At 43.7% G+C, this 11605-nt stretch overlaps 1 protein-coding gene across 1 annotated transcript in view; it reads right to left on the bottom strand.

Moving 5' to 3' along the window:
* Positions 1 to 8376, bottom strand: part of LOC137642807 (mitotic checkpoint serine/threonine-protein kinase BUB1-like) — a 90244-nt gene extending 81868 nt beyond the window's left edge. The window contains 1 exon segment of the mRNA XM_068375681.1: positions 8256 to 8376. The gene's annotated coding sequence lies outside the window, so the exon portion shown is untranslated.
* Between the last annotated feature and the right edge of the window lie 3229 nt (positions 8377 to 11605).

Below are 11605 nucleotides of genomic sequence, written 5' to 3'. Positions count from 1 at the left end.
TCTTTAAGGTAAAATGATGCGAACACTGACTTGCTTCTCCAATAGGTTGCATCCATTACACTCTGCAGAGATCTGTTTTGTTTGAAGGCCACTGAAGTTGCGACAGCTCTAACTTCATGTGTCCTTACCTTCAGCAAAGCATGGTCCTCCTCATTCAGATGGGAATGAGCTTCTCGAATTAAAAGCCTGATATAATAAGAAACTGCGTTCTTCGACATTGGTAAAGAAGGTTTCTTAATGGCACACCATAAAGCTTCTGATTGTCCACGTAATGGCTTAGTCCGTTTCAAATAGTACTTAAGAGCTCTTACCGGGCATAGTACTCTTTCTTGTTCATTTCCAACCAAATTGGCAAGGCTTGGAATATCGAACGATTTGGGCCAAGGACGAGAAGGAAGTTCGTTTTTGGCTAAGAAACCAAGCTGTAAGGAACATGTAGCCGTTTCAGATGTAAATCCAATGTTCCTGCTGAAGGCGTGTATCTCACTGACTCTTTTAGCTGTTGCTAAGCAGACGAGGAAAAGAGTTTTCAACGTGAGATCTTTTAAAGAGGCTGATTGAAGTGGTTCGAACCTTGCTGACATAAGGAACCTTAGTACCACGTCTAAGTTCCAACCTGGTGTGTCCAACCGACGCTCCTTCGAGGTCTCAAAAGACTTAAGGAGGTCCTGTAGATCTTTGTTGTTGGAAAGATCTAAGCCTCTGTGACGGAAGACTGCTGCCAACATGCTTCTGTAACCCTTGATCGTGGGAGCTGAAAGGGATCTTTCCTTCCTTAGGTAGAAAAGGAAGTCAGCTATCTGAGTTACAGAGGTACTGGTTGAGGATACTGATTTGGACTTGCACCAGCTTCGGAAGACTTCCCACTTCGACTGGTAGACTTTGAGAGTGGATGTCCTCCTAGCTCTAGCAATCGCTCTGGCTGCCTCCTTCGAAAAGCCTCTAGCTCTCGAGAGTCTTTCGATAGTCTGAAGGCAGTCAGACGAAGAGCGTGGAGGCTTGGGTGTACCTTCTTTACATGCGGCTGACGCAGAAGGTCCACTCTTAGAGGAAGTGTTCTGGGAACGTCTACTAGCCATTGCAGTACCTCGGTGAACCATTCTCTCGCGGGCCAGAGGGGAGCAACCAACGTCAACCTTGTCCCTTCGTGAGAGGCGAACTTCTGCAGTACTCTGTTGACAATCTTGAACGGGGGGAACGCATAAAGGTCTAGATGGGACCAATCCAGAAGAAAGGCATCTATGTGAACTGCTGCTGGGTCCGGAATCGGTGAACAATAAATTGGGAGCCTCTTGGTCATCGAGGTTGCGAACAGATCTATGGTGGGTTGGCCCCACAATGCCCATAGTCTGTTGCATACATTCTTGTGAAGGGTCCACTCTGTTGGGATGATTTGACCCTTCCGGCTGAGGCGGTCTGCCATGACATTCATGTCGCCTTGAATGAACCTCGTTACAAGGGATATGTTTCGATCTCTTGACCAGGTGAGGAGGTCCCTTGCGATCTCGTACAACATCCTCGAATGAGTCCCTCCTTGCTTGGAGATGTACGCCAGGGCTGTGGTGTTGTCGGAGTTCACCTCCACCACCTTGCCTAGAAGGAGGGACTTGAAGCTTCTCAAGGCCAGATGAACTGCCAGTAGCTCCTTGCAGTTGATGTGTAACTCGCTTTGAACCGCATTCCACGTGCCCGAGCATTCCCGACCGTCCAACGTCGCACCCCAGCCCGTGTCCGATGCGTCCGAGAAGAGAAGGTGGTCGGGGGTCTGAACAGCCAGTGGCAGACCCTCCCTGAGGAGAATGTTGTTCTTCCACCAAGTCAGTGACGACTTCATCTTCTCGGAAATAGGAACCGAGACCGCTTCTAGCGTCTTGTCCTTTCTCCAGTGAGCAGCTAAGTGAAATTGAAGGGGTTGGAGGTGGAGTCTCCCTAACGCGATGAACTGGTCCAGTGATGAAAGCGTCCCTATCAGACTCATCCACTGTCTGACTGAACATCGGTCCTTCTTCAGCATGGACTGGATGCATTCTTGGGCTTGACTGATTCTGGGGGCCGACGGAAAAGCCCGAAAAGCTTGACTCTGAATCTCCATTCCTAGGTATACTATAGTTTGGGATGGGACGAGTTGGGACTTTTCTATATTGACCAGGAGACCCAATTCCTTGGTCAGATCTAGAGTCCACTGTAGATTCTCCAGACAGCGACGACTTGACGCAGCTCTTAAAAGCCAGTCGTCCAAATAGAGGGAGGCTCTGATGTTTGCTAAATGCAGGAATTTGGCAATATTCCTCATCAGTTTGGTAAAAACTAGAGGTGCCGTGCTTAGGCCAAAGCACAGGGCTTGGAACTGGTAGACAACCTTCCCGAAAACAAACCTTAGAAAAGGTTGGGAATCTGGGTGGATGGGGACGTGAAAGTAAGCGTCCTTTAGGTCTAACGAGACCATCCAGTCTTCCTTCCTGACCGATGCTAGAACCGACTTTGTCGTCTCCATGGTGAACGTCTGCTTTGTGACAAAGACATTCAGAGAACTGACGTCTAGCACCGGTCTCCACCCTCCTGTCTTCTTCGGCACTAAGAAGAGGCGGTTGTAGAAGCCCGGGGATTGATGGTCCCGGACTATGACTACCGCTCCCTTTTGTAGTAAGAGAGACACCTCTTGCTGTAAAGCTAGTCTCTTGTCCTCCTCTCTGTACCTGGGAGAGAGGTCGATGGGAGTTGTTGCTAGAGGGGGCTTGCGTAAGAATGGAATCTTGTACCCCTCCCTGAGTAACTTCACAGACTGTGCATCTGCGCCCCTGTTCTCCCAGGCCTGCCAGTAGTTCTTGAGCCTGGCTCCCACTGCTGTCTGAAGAAGGTGGCAGTCAGACTCTGCCTCTAGAGGACTTGGAACCCTTCTTCTTACTCCCACGTTGACTTCCGGCACGAGTACCTCCTCTGCTGGAGGCTCTGCCACGAAAGGGCGGAATGAACCTTGACGCTGGAGTGTCCATCCTGGGTCTAGATACGGAGGGCAAAGGGGTGGTTTTGCGTGCAGAAGACGCCACCAAGTCATGTGTGTCTTTCTGGATCAAGGAGGCAGCAATCTCCTTAATCAACTCTTCAGGGAAGAGACACTTCGAGAGTGGAGCAAACATAAGCTCCGACTTTTGACATGGGGTGACTCCAGCTGACAAGAAGGAGCAAAGGTGATCTCGCTTCTTGAGAACCCCAGACACGAAAGAAGCCGCAAGCTCACTAGAACCATCCCGTATGGCTTTATCCATGCAGGACATGATGAGCATGGAAGTTTCCTTATCAGAAGGGGAGGTCTTCCTGCTCAACGCTCCCAAACACCAGTCCAAGAAGTTAAAGACCTCGAATGCGCGGAAAACTCCCTTCATAAGATGGTCCATATCCGAAGGAGTCCAGCAAATCTTGGATCGTCTCATAGCCAGCCTGCGGGGAGAGTCTACCAGACTTGAGAAGTCGCCCTGGGCAAAGGCAGGAACTCCCAAGCCGAGAACTTCTCCCGTGGCATACCAGACGCTAGATCTGGAAGCAAGCTTGACCGGGGGAAACATGAAGGATGTCTTCCCAAGTTGCTTCTTGGACTTCAACCATTCTCCCAGTACCCTTAAAGCTCTCTTGGACGAGCGAGCTAGTACGAGCTTCGTAAAGGCAGGTGCTGCTGACTGCATGCCTAAAGCGAACTCAGAGGGAGGCGAGCGTGGTGCTGCAGACACAAACTGGTCCGGATATAAATCCTTGAACAGCGCAAGCACTTTCCTAAAGTCTAAGGAGGGAGGCGTAGTCTTGGGTTCTTCGATGTCCGAGTGTTGGTCGTCAAGATGTGCAGCTTCGTCATCATCAAAGATACCATCGTCTGAATGTTGAGGAGGAAGAGGCAACGGAGTGGGCTGGACGGCTGAGTCCGGCAGCACGGGTGCATGCGTGGCTGCACTGGACCCAACATCATGCCACTGTTGGTCAGTCTGAGAACTGGCAACAACCAAAGCTGAGTGGGTGCGCAAAGAGTCTACTCCCGACTGTGGAAGGATAGCGGAGACCACCGTGGGTAGCGGAGGCTGACGCACCGCGTCAAAACACGGCAGCCTAACTCCACCCTCCTGTTGTTGTGGTAGCTCACGCACGGCAACGGAGGGTTCCGTGCGTCTGTGAACGTCAGCATGCGTCTGGCAGGGTCGACTGCGCATGGGTGGAGGAGCTCTCACAGCCGGAGTGTGGGAGCAGGCAGCCTCAGCGTCTGCTGGGCGCACAACCGTGGCAGGTTGTAGGTTAACGGGTGCAACGTAAACCTTCTCCGCAGCCGGAGTGTGGGAGCAGGCAGCCTCAGCGTCTGCTGGGCGCACAACCGTGGCAGGTTGTAGGCTAACGGGTGCAGCGTCAACCTTCTCCGCACGAAACTCCTGCATAACCGCAGCTAACTGAGTCTGCATAGACTGCAGTAAAGACCACTTAGGGTCTACAAAAGCGGCAACAGACGGAGTTACTGTCCGTTGTGACTGAGGGTCTAAAACAGCGGGTGCGGCAACAGACGGAGTTACTGCCTGTTGCGGTACCACTTTGCCTCTCTTAGGAGGTGTGCAGTCGTCGGAGGACTGCAGCGAGTCCGAACTGACCCAGTGGCTACACCTGGGCCGTTGGACTAGCTCGGAAGGGACCTTACGTTTAAGAGGCCGTGAGACCTTGGTCCATCGTTTCTGTCGAGAAACCTCTTCCGCAGACGAGGAATGAATGGGCTCACTCGTCTTCTTGTGGGTGGGACGATCTAGGTAAGATACGTCCGAAACCACGGAGGGTACGTCTGTACGCTGATTAAAGCCTGTCGAACCCTTTGGTCGTACGACATTGCTTCTCCCCTGGGCTTGGGAGCTTGCAAGAGGTCCCGGACTGGGAGGACGACAGGCACGAACAGACGCACCCTCATGCGTAACACTGACACTTTTCACTGCACTGACACTCACTTCACTTCCCACTGCACTTTTACCTTTCAACTCTCTGACGTCAGCCATGAGTTGATTGCGGTCATTCGCCAATGACTCGACTCTCTCACCTAGAGCCTGAATGGCACGCATCATATCTGCCATTGAAGGTTGATGAGAGCTAGCAGGGGGGTCGGGTGCAACCACTACAGGGGAAGGAAAAGGTTGAGGGGCATGGGGAGAGGAAAAATCAATTGAGCGAGACGAACTCCTCCTGATCCTATCCTTCTCTAGCCTACGTGCATATTTCAGGAATTCTTGAAACCCGAATTCCGAAAGCCCAGCGCATTCCTCACATCGATCTTCCAATTGACAGGCTTTACCCCTACAATTGGAACAAACGGTGTGCGGATCGATAGAGGCCTTCGGAAGACGCCTTGAACAGTCCCTAGCGCTACATTTCCTGTACTTGGGGACTTGAGAAGGGTCAGACATCTTGAATTAGTCAAAGGGGGAAATTCAAAATCTATCCAAGTCGTCAACAAATAATCCAAAATCCAAAAAAGAATGCAAGGAAGTATTGAAGATAACTTCTGCACAGCGATAGCTAATAACCAGAAAAGAATACTTCACCAAATAACGTGAAAATCAATCCAGAAAACAAGAGCGTATTCAGTAGGTCTTGCCGGTGGCACGACAGAGAGAAAATTGGTTCTGTGTTGACATCGAGTACTTGAGTACCTGCTCGACAGATGGCGCTGTTGATGTACACCCCCACCTGTATAGCGATCGCTGGCGTATTCCGCCCGTAGGTTTTTTCTGTCGGGCAGCAGAGCTGACAGCTATATGATCATCGGGTAAGTTTAATATTGAAAATTTAAAAATAATGCTGGCATTCTGTCCAAGAATCTTGGCAAAGATGAACCTACCATAACCACCTCGAGCCTCAAACAGATATCGATCTCTTTCGATACTATATGTGGGGGGTATTCTGTCAACAAATGCCTCACTGTCAAGGGTACCAAACAGTCGTCGCAATATGGCTCATGTTAGCCAGTTAGCAAAAATTCATGTATCAACCGAGTGAGACCAATGCGGAGACAACAAAGAGTAGTCTCTCAGCCCTTAAGTCAAACTCCAACCTCCGATTGGGAGCGACAAACATTAGGGAACCCAACACACCAGAGCCTGAAAAGCCCACAAATGTAGATCTAAGGGCACCTGATGCATACTTCCCGAGGAATCGAGCCAGGGCCGAAATTCAGTGACCCTCAGGCACCACCTGCGTTAACTACCTCGTTACTGCATTCAACAGCCATTCCAGTTTGCACCGAAATAATCTCCCTATTTAGAGGACACAAGGTTTCCAAACATGTAAGAACAAAGTTTGTTGAGAATGATCACAAACACTGAGAAAATCATAAATCTTTGAACAGTAAGAGAAACTGATACTATAGTTAATCATAAGAAAATTAAGAATCTAATCAAGTTAAAATTTGTCCCAATCTTGAAGTAGGACAATTAATTTCAGATACAGAATAATACTATCAAATCAAAGCTTTTTAATCTGTAAAACTAAAATGGCAAAATCAACAACATTGATAGTGAGCTACAGAATAAAACTTTCCCCAACCTACCCAACTTTGGGGGTTGGCTCTTAACTGTTTAAGATCAAATGATAGGAAAAGACATGAAGTGGGAGGAAGGGTAGAATGTAAGCTATGTGAGGCAGAGACTGAAAACCTAGGCCATTTCATTCTTGACTGTCCAGACCTCAGCGACGAGAGAAGGAAAATTATAGAATTACAGCAGCCGTATGAAGAAGAAAAGAAGATAATAGGAAACCTGCTGTTTAAGATAGAAGGAATAGAGAAACAAATATATTTCAGATGAGGAAAAAAAAGAGAGAAGAAAATAAAAGAATTATAACAAAGAAGAAAGCTAAGGAGGTGAATATGGATAGGCAAATCCCTTCGCCAAACAACTGAACTTAACGGTTCTAGTGCTAGTTCATTAACCAACATAATCGTAGATAAATTAATATACAGTATGGGTAATAATGAACAGAACACGGATTTGAAGGATTCTAATTTTTTATGCGTGCAGCAGGCCTGATGACTCAAACGATCTACAAACATACCGACTAAACCTTGCATTCAGAAAAAAAAAAATATAAACCATACAAAGCTTGGTATTATCAATAGTATGGTTGCATGAAAAACTGTTTCTCCTATACTTAGGATGTTTTCAAAGAATTTTACCCTTATTCCATTCGTAGATATATTTTTTTTCCCAGCCCAAAACCGCCGTCCCACCTGTAACCGTTGGGATGGGGTGGATAACCGGAGAATGGATTATTTGCAATGGATATACCATTCAATTTCGCTCAAAGCAAATTATTTCCACTGGAGAATGTTATCTTGACTAAAACTATAATTTCGATCACTTTTTCAAGTGGATGGGTACCGTAGTATGTAGAGGAGAGAGGTGGGTACTACTAGCTAACTAAACCTATGAAAGGCAATGACACCCACATTATTTACAAGAAAAACTTTTTCGACTGGAGAATATCTTGACCAAACTACAATTTTATTGGGAGCCTTCGTATATCAGCGGACAATTCCTCCCGTGTGGATTAAAAATGGAACTCAACCAACCTAGACTTTCCCCACTAACCTAACTTTCAAGCTGTCCTTACCTACTAACCTATAGAGGGGGGGGGGGGGGGGGGCTAACAACACCTTAAGACCCCATTTACACTGCCGTACTCTAAGTTAGCCGTAATTAATCATACATGAGGCCGCTATCATACATACACCCGTTTTATTGCTCTCTTTTTTTTTTTTTTTAGCCATTTACTTAAAGTGGATGGGTACCGTAGTGTAGAGAGGGGTGGGTGGGTCTCTCTCTCTCTCTCCTACACCAGTATTCCGTCGATCTACAAAATTTACAATAAATTACGGACGGTTTGTAGTTCCATAATGTAGATTACCAATTAACGTAGTTGGGAAGCTTCCAACACCGTTTCTACTAACGTAACTTCTAACTAACGTATTTTCACTACTGTACTTAATCTTGCAATAAATATTTACCCTAATTCTTATCCATAGCAGAAATATTAGTTAAACTCGGCTATAATGACAAGATAGTTAATAATTTTGTTGGTTTAAGCATACCGTAAAATATTAAGGAAAACGAAATATTTAAAGGTCCAAACCGTTTCAATATTTTCTGCCCTACACTAACATAGTCCTTTTTTAACACAAATCACAGGATAAAAGTACATATAAACTATGTAGATATATCAATTAACATAGCGTAAATACATACCAATGTAAAATATACAATATGGTTCCAGACACAGGAGTAGAGAGGGATTTAAATCCAGCAGTCGCGTAGTTTGTATATATGTTTACACTTTTGAATCTCAACTGGTCAAGTTGCGCATGCGCACTACTGGTCGTAAGCAAGCTGCGCATATCTCTAGATAGCAAAGACAATATACTATTTGCTAGATGGCTAAACAGTTTACTATTATTATACTAATAATTATTATTATTATTAGCTAAGCTACAACCCTAGTTGGAAAAGCAGTATTCTATAAGCCCAAGAGTTCCAACAAGGAAAAATACCCCAGTGAGGAAAGGAAACAAGGAAATAAATAAACAACAGAAATAATGATTCTAATGAACAATTGAATTAAAATATTTTGAGAACAGTAACAACATTAAAATTGATATTCCATATACAAACTATAAAAACTTCAAAAGAAGAAAAACAGGAGGGAGAGAAATAATGGTGCCTGAATGTACCCCCTAAGTAAGAGAACTCTAATCCAAGACAGTGGAAGACCAGTTTAAGAAAATTACGCTCTAAGAGTCTAAGATACTACTCCTCATATAACATAGGCAATAAATTATCTTTGCTCTCATATCCTCCAATACTTTTACATTACATATTTCCAATAAGGGTGAAGTTTCATGGCAATGGTAGGTTACTAGAAATTTGTGTTTTCTGGGAAGTGTATAGATATACAATAAAGTATGAGATTGTTCTTTTATATCCACTGGACATTTTGATAAAATGGAAATTAAGTCATTTCAACCTTCATGGTCAAGGCACCAGCCATCCGTTGAGATACTAAATTACAACCGCTAAGAGAGCTATCGGGTCTTTTAAGTTTTTAACCAGCCAAGTAGTACTGCATTGGATCCCTTTCTGGTACTGCTCAATTTTTCTTTGCCTACAAATATACCGAATAGTCTGGCCTATTATTTACACATTCTCCTCTTTCCTCATATACCTGACCACATTAAGATAGTAAAAAATTCTTCTTCGCTCGAGGTTAACTACAGCATGTAATTGTTCTGTGACTACTTTCCACTTGGTAAGGGTAAAGGGGACTCATGCTATGGTGAGCAGTTCAGTAGGGCACTCCAAAATCAAACCAGTTATCTAATCTTGGGTAGTATCAGTAGGTAGTATAATGGCAGGGCACCAGCCACCCGTTGACATACTACCGCTAGAGAGTTATGTGGTCTTTTGACTGGCCAGATGGTACTACATTGGATCATTCTCTCTGGTTACGGTTATTTTCCTTTTGCCTACACACATCTATACTGAATAGTCTATCCTATTCTTTACATATTCTCCTCTATCCTCATACACCTGACAACACAGATTTCTAAATAATTCTTCACTCTAGGGTTTACTGCACTAATTGTTCATTGGCCACTTTCCTCTTGGTAAGGGTAGAAGAGACTCTTGAGCTATGGTAACCAGTTCTTGTAGGAGAAGGACACTCCAAAATCAAACCATTGTTCTCTAGTCTTGGGTAGTGCCATAGCCTCTGTACCATGGTCTTCCACTGTGTTGGGTTAGAGATCTCCTGCTTGGGGGTACACTCAAGCACACTATTTTATCTTATTTCTCTTCCTCTTCTTTTGTTAAAATTTTCATAGTTTATATAAGCAATGGTTATTTCGATGTAGTTTCTCTTAAAATATCCTACTTTCCTTTTTATCCTTTCCTCACCGAGCTATTTTCCCTGTTAGACCCTCTGGGCTTATAGCATCCTGCTTTTCCAACTAAGGTTGTAGCTTAGCTAGTAATGATGATGATAATAATAATAATAATAATAATCTGTATCATGATCTTCCAATGTCTTGGCTCTTGAGCAAAAGTTAATTCTTGCTTGAGGGTACAGTCAGACAGACTAATATATATGTTTCCTTATTTCCTTTCCTCACTGCTTATGGCATCCTGCTTTTCCATGTAGGGTTGCTGCTATAGCTGGTATTAATGATACTAAGAATAATTTTTGTTAACCAAGTTGGCAGACATTGGTATGTCTGCTGAAAAGGCCTTGTCAAATAATAATGGACATTTGATTGCAAGGAAACGCAAAGATTTACAACCTCGATTTTATGATAAAAGAATACTATTCTATCATCATCATCATCCTAATTAGTCCACTGCAGGACAAAGGCCTCAGACATGGCTTTCCACTTTCGTCTGTCTATGGTTTTTTTATGATAAATCACATCAACAAACTTTCTTAGTTGGCCAATCCATTGTCTTCTCTTCCTTCCCCTGCTTCTTTTGCAATCTTTAGGGCCCAGTCTGTCCTTCTTAACCTTTATCTATTGTCTTTCATTCTCATTATATGTCCTGCCCATGTCCATTTCTTTTTCTTACGCGTTGTTAGAATATCCTCTACTTTAGACTTCTGTTGCATCCATGTTGTTCTTTTCCTGGGTCTTAGAGTTATTCCCATCATTATTTTTTCCATAGCTCTTCGAGTTGTGACAAGATTATGTTCTAAGGCTTTTGTGAGGCTCTGAGTTTCAATTGCAGAAGTAATAGGCTTACTGGTAGAATCATCTGATTAAATACTTTCTTTTTAGGAAAAGTGACATCTTACATTCATAATCTCAATTTGTTTACCAAAGGTTCTCCATACCATCGTATCTGTTTTAATTTTGGTCTTATGGCTTGGGGAAATACTGTACTTAATGTCTGTCCTACATACATATATACATTAACCATCTTTAGAGGTTTGCCCATAAGCTTTATTCGTTGTCTCAGCATTTTCAATGAACATTATTTCAGTTTTACTCTCATTCATATTCAGTCCAACATTTCTGCTTTCTCTATTTAAATCTTTTATCATCTCTTGCTATTCTAATTCTTTCATACATTCACTCCTTGGTTTCCACAGACAATTGAAGATTAAGGACTTTTTTTACACATCTTACCACAATTGTTGCGTCTCTTATTCAAAAATTGAATACTTCTCTTTTTTTTTATAATGAGAGTCATGACATCCATAAACCAACCACTTCAATCATTTATACAAATATTCATTATTCAGCTTTTTTTTTTTTTTTTTTTTTTTTTTTTTTTTTTTACAATATTCCTATTTAAAAAATTAACTAGGAATAGCAGAATACCACAGGATTTACAATGCTTACCTTCCAGAATGCATGAAATATCACACGAGGTTGGGTTGAAGAAAAATAGAAGAAAGACGGAGATGATGAGAACGCAGTATGCAATGGAAGATGAAACATCATTAGAAGGAAAAAGGATTAATGAGGTAGAATCATTCAAGTATTTAGGAACTATGGTCTCCAATACAAGGTCTTTAGAATTAGAGTTTAGTGAAAGATTGGAAAAAG

Source organism: Palaemon carinicauda, chromosome 6 (assembly GCF_036898095.1).
Source record: "Palaemon carinicauda isolate YSFRI2023 chromosome 6, ASM3689809v2, whole genome shotgun sequence".
NCBI lineage: Eukaryota > Metazoa > Arthropoda > Malacostraca > Decapoda > Palaemonidae > Palaemon > Palaemon carinicauda.
The sequence above is the reverse complement of the archived record's forward strand: the minus strand, read 5'-3'. Positions and strand labels throughout refer to the sequence as shown.